Source organism: Triticum dicoccoides, chromosome 4B, assembly GCF_002162155.2.
Source record: "Triticum dicoccoides isolate Atlit2015 ecotype Zavitan chromosome 4B, WEW_v2.0, whole genome shotgun sequence".
Taxonomy (NCBI): Eukaryota; Viridiplantae; Streptophyta; class Magnoliopsida; order Poales; family Poaceae; genus Triticum; species Triticum dicoccoides.
Window position 1 is genome coordinate 432,627,120 of NC_041387.1, and position 5,829 is coordinate 432,632,948.

Consider the following 5,829-nt stretch of genomic DNA (forward strand, 5'->3'; position numbering starts at 1 on the left):
ATAAATCCACTCTCCTCCCTCCTTTTCACAACTATGACGATGAAGAGAAAGGCGAGGGGATGTTGATCTCGTTCAATCCGCCACTCCATCGAGCTTATTGATGGAAAGACAGTTGAATCCACTTCCCGCTTCTTCTAAACTTAAACCTAATACCTACATCGACGACCCGATCGCCTCTCTCAAGCGGTGCCGCCGAAGGGAGAGTGGAGAGGGCCAGTGAGCTCTATGCGACTCTCAAAGGGCGGGGGGACTAGAACCTGCTACCGGTTGGTTATGATGTCTTCTTGATCTGTGATTATAACTTGCCCGTCGTCATTGTTTTGCCCGTTATGTGGTCGGACAGACGGGATTGCTTTCATTGGTGCTTTTATTGAGAGTTCCGCTGTGTCGTCACCATCAGGAAGGATGCCGCATCCCGTCTTTAAAGACAGCGTCGTTGCTAAAGGAGCTTTGGCTGTCGGCCAAACTCTCCGGCTAGGCAGGTTTTTGATGACCGCCTATCCGGCCGCCGCCCCGACGATGACCTCTCGGGCCATCGAAAGCAATCTTCACATCAGCTCGGAGCTTGCCGAGCAGTTAGATCCGATGGAGCTCCTCTCCCTAAACGAGCTCTTGGATCGCATCGCGGCCCTGGGAGTCGCTACTGATTACGACCAGATTGGGCTTAAACCCGATCAGAGAGAGATTGACTCTCCCCAGGTCACCCATCACGTCGAAGTGGTGGAAGAACAATGCGGTGAATCTTCGCCCGCCCTAAGGACCAGATGTGTCCGGATTCCTGATCCCTCCAAGCCGGACACCCACGGAGGGGAGGATGTCGCCCAAACCCTGAACCTAAAGTCAGGCAGCAGGCCCGATTCATTGAATAACGTCTAAGAAAGCAAGCTTCCGAATTCGGAAACCGCTTGGCCCCTGAATCTTACATCGGGCAGGGTTCCGGATTTAGTTCCACCCGCCCACCCAACTATGCGGGATTTATCCCTAATACGGCAAGAGCCCGGAGAAACAGTACACCACTACTGGGCTAGATTCCTCCTGGTTATGAACAGGATAAAGGACTGCCGCGAGAAAGAAGCAATTTCACTCTTCTGTAACAACTGCATGGACAACGAAATCCTCAACGCCATAAGTCGCCGCGAAATTACATGATTCGCTGACTTGACATCCATAGTACGAAAGTACTGTGCGACTGAAAGTGTTCGGAAAACCGAAGATAAATTCTGGGACAATCCGGCCCTGAATACAACACCAGTCCGAAACAAAAGGGCGCATTATCGCCAAGCATCTGAGCCAAACATCAAAAAACAAAAACCCTCTACAGGGTACGGGACCGTACTGGAAGGATGGCTCAATGGACCCTGTAAAATTCATAATTCAGGGGCAGCCACACCAACGCACAGCCTTAGAGCATGTTGGATACTACGGCAGGTGACCCGAAGTGGCGAGGAGCTTTTAACTCCAGCACCCGAAGAATACCTCCCCAGTACGGTGTCGACGGTCTTTGAGACCTTCACATCAAACAATGCAAGGAAACGAACGCTCCGCAACCTTGCCGAAGTCTACCAAGTAGCAACAATAAACCCATGGAGTGGCACGGCTATCACATTTAATGCCAGTGATGAACCTAAATTCCGGACAGCCCAAGCACCAGCCGCATTGGTCCTCAGTCCGATAGTGGACGGCTTCCGACTTACAAAGGTACTCATGGACGGCGGCAGCGGACTCAACCTCATCTACGAGGAAACCCTGCGAAAAATGGAAATTGACTGGAGCCGCATTGAGCGAAGCAACACAACTTTTAGAGGAATAATTCCAAGCAGGGAAGCGCGTTGTTCAGGAAAAATCACACTGGATGTGGTGTTCGGCACACCGGATAATTACAGATCCGAGGAGGTCACGTTTCAAGTGGCCCCGTTCAGCACCGGATACCACGCTCCGCTAGGGCGAGAAGCATTTACAATTTTCCAAGCCATACCCCATTACGGGTACATGAAGCTCAAAATGCCCGGACCCAACGGAATCATCACTCTCGCAAGTGATCCGGACATAGCGCTCCGCGCTGAAAACAAGACAGCCGCACTAGCCCTGGAGGCATTATCCGAGGCCCTAGCGGCCGAGGAACTAACTGCGTTGCGCTCTACGGTGGACAGGGACAATGTGATACTAGACAAGAGATCCAAGTCCACCTCTTTCAAACCAGCAGACGAAATAGTCAAATTCCAAGTCCATCCAACGGACCCTACAAAAACGGCCTCCATCGGGGCACAACTAAAACCCGATGTAGACGCCGCACTCAGAGACTTCCTGCGAGAAAATTGGGACATTCTTGCCTGGCACCCCTCAGATATGCCAGGAATCCCACGCAGGCTGGCTGAGCACAGCCTGAACATCCTAAAAGGGTTTAAACCCGTCAAGTAGACTCTATGGCGTTTTTCTGAGCCCAAGAGACAAGCCATGGGAGAGGAGCTAGCAAAACTGCTAGAAGCCGGATTCATCAGAGACATAAAACATCCGGACTGGCTAGCAAACCTGGTGATGGTACCAAAGAAGGACAAATCTTGGCGCCTATGTGTCGATTTCAAAGACCTAAACAAGGCCTATCCAAAGGACCCTTTCCCACTCCCCCGAATTGATCAAATCATCGACGCCACCGCAGGACACGACTCATTGTGTTTCCTCGATGCATACTCTGGCTACCACCAAATCAAGATGGCAGAGTCAGACCAAGCCGCAACGGCATTCATCACCCCATACGGCCCATTCTGCTTCAACACGATGCCCTTCGGGCTCAAAAACGCCGGCGCAACATATCAGTGCATGATTCAGACATGTCTGGCCAACCAGATCGGCAAAATAGTTGCGTAGATGACGTGGTCGTCAAAACAAAACACGTCGATACTCTAGTAGACGACTTGAGGCTCACGTTCGACAATCTCCAAACATATGACATTCAGCTCAACCCGGAAAAATACGTTTTCGGCGTACCAGCCGGAAAGCTCTTGGGCTTCATCGTATCCGGTAGAGGAATTGAAGCAAACCTAGCCAAGATCCGAGCTCTGTCACAATTGGATACCCCAAAGGACCTCAAACAAATACAAAAATTAACAGGATGCATGGCGGCTTTAAGCCGCTTTATCTCCGCTTAGGAGAAAAGGCATTACCCCTCTATTGCCTCCTGCAGCGCACCGACCACTTCGAGTGGACGGATGCCGCCACAGCCGGACTCAAAGAAATAAAAGCCGTACCGGCAACAAATCCAGTCCTGGCCGCGCCCAACACGGGTGAACCAATGCTATTATACATCACGGCAACCCATCAAGTTGTAAGCGTGGTGCTCGTCGTCGAACGAGAAACGGACGGACACAAGTTCCCCCTCCAAAAACCAGTGTACTACGTGTCCACTGTACTAACTCCACGCAAGTCACGGTACCCACATTATCAAAAGATAGCATACGCGGTGTTCATGGCATCTTGGAAGCTGCAACACTACTTTCAAGAGTGCTCCATAACAGTGGCATCCGAAGTACCCCTTAATGATATTATAAACAACCGCGACGCAACAGGCCGGATTGCCAAATGGGCCATCGAGCTCCTCCCGTTCGACATAACTTACAAGCCAAGGCGAGCTATTAAGTCGCAGGTTTTAGCCGACTTCATCGCCGAATGGACTGAAGCCGAACTCCCTAAAGAGTATGGCGCATACTCCAACTGGATCATGCACTTCGACGGCTCCAAAATGTTGGCTGGCCTGGGGGCTGGCGTCGTTCTGACGTCCCCAACCGGAGACACGGTCCAATACGTACTTCAGATAATGTACACAGATTCCAACAATGCAGCCAAATACGAGGCCCTTTTACATGGCCTCCGGATGGCAGTCTCCATGGGCATTCAACACCTAGAGGTCCGCGGGGATTCAAACCTCGCAATATCCCAAATAAATGGAGACTTCGATGCCAAGGATCCGAAAATGGCAGCTTACCACAACGCCATCTTAAGGATGTCAGCTCGGTTTGAGGGGCTTGAATTTCATCACATAGTCCGGGAAAATAACCAAGCAGCAGACGTATTGGCACGCATTGGCGCCAAGCGCGAGGCCGTCCCTCCCAACATCTTCCTAGAAAGGTTGTTCAAGCCATCTATATCATGGGAAGGAGAATCCGGAAACAATAGCCCGGACACAACTACACTGCCCCTCACCGAACATTCTGACACAGTTGGGGGCTACGCCAACTAAACAACGCCGTCAGCCCACGCAATAATGGCAGTCATTGCCCCTTGGACGGAACCATTCCTAGCCTACCTAACTAGGCGGGAACTTCCCGAGGACCAAAATGAGGCCCGCTGCATAGTGCGGTGATCTAAAGCCTACAAAGTCCACGAGGGAGAGCTTTACAAGAAAAGCACAACCAGAGTCCTTCAAAGGTGTGTCTCCGAAGAGGAAGGGCGAGACCTTTTGGCTGAAATTCATGCCGGACTCGGCGGGCACCACGCCGCAGCCCGGGCCCTTGTAAGCAAGGCCTTCCGTACCGGATTTTATTGGCCAACGTTGGGCAGACGCTCAGGACTTAGTGCAACGATGTGTTGGTTGCCAGTTGTTCACCAACCAAAGCCACATGCCGCCTACCGCCCTACAAACTATACCAATTACCTGGCCTTTCGCGGTCTGGGGGCTTGACATGGTCGGACCCCTCAAAGGAGGAACCCACAAGCAAAAATATCTACTGGTCATGGTGGACAAATTCACCAAATGGATAGAAGCCAAGCCTGTAAAGACGGCCGAATCCGGACCAGTGATAGACTTCATATCCGGGGTCGTACACCGTTACGGCGTCCCCCACAGCATCATAACCGACAACGGCACAAACTTCACGGCCGATGAAGTCAAACTTTGGTGCAAAAACATGGGCATCAAGCTCGATTATGCTTCAGTCTATCACCCTCAAACTAGCGGTCAAGTCGAACGGGCCAACGGTCTCATTATGAGCGGCATCAAACCCAGACTAGTGCGATCCCTCAAGGAATCTAACACGCACTGGGTAGAGGAGCTTGACTCCGTACTCTGGGGGCTGCGGACCACGCCGAATCGCACTACCGGATTCACACCATCTTTTATGGTATACGGCGCAGAGGCAGTACTGCCATGCGACATAATCCATGACTCACCTCGAGTGCGCATGTACGAAGAAAGAGAAGCCGAGCTCGATCGGTAGGACAGCTTGGACGCATTGGAAGAGGAGCGCGACGTGGCAAAAGCTTGTTCCGCATGCTACCAACAGCAGGCTCGAAGATACCAAAGTAGAGAAGTACGGGCCAAAACCTATAACGTTGGCGAACTAGTTCTACGCCTGCCGGACAAGAAAAAGGATAAATTAAAGCCCAAATGGGAGGGACCCTTCATAATCGACCAAGTACTGACCGGCAGAGCGTACCGTCTGCGAAACGCATCGGATAACCGACTCGAGCCGAACCCATGGAATGCAGCACGCCTACGAAGATTCTACGCCTAGCACTGGACTCTGTGTTCGTTTCCTTCCTCTGTCCCTTTGTTTCATTTCTTTTTTTTTATTTTTTTATCGACAATCCGGGATTTTGTTCCTTCTCCCTACCCCTTTTTTCTTCTCCCAAGCCCTAAGGGGCTTGCCTGTGCATTGTTCGCACATACCCGATGCGCTACCCGCGCTCATAATACCTGGGGGCTTCTTTACCAAGAAGTTTATATAAAATGGGCCTCATGCCCAAAACATGTGTGATGCTTCTGCATGAACCTTTTATACACCATTATATGCATCGATATGACTTAAGTTTTGGCCAAGCTGGGTTGCCTGGCTC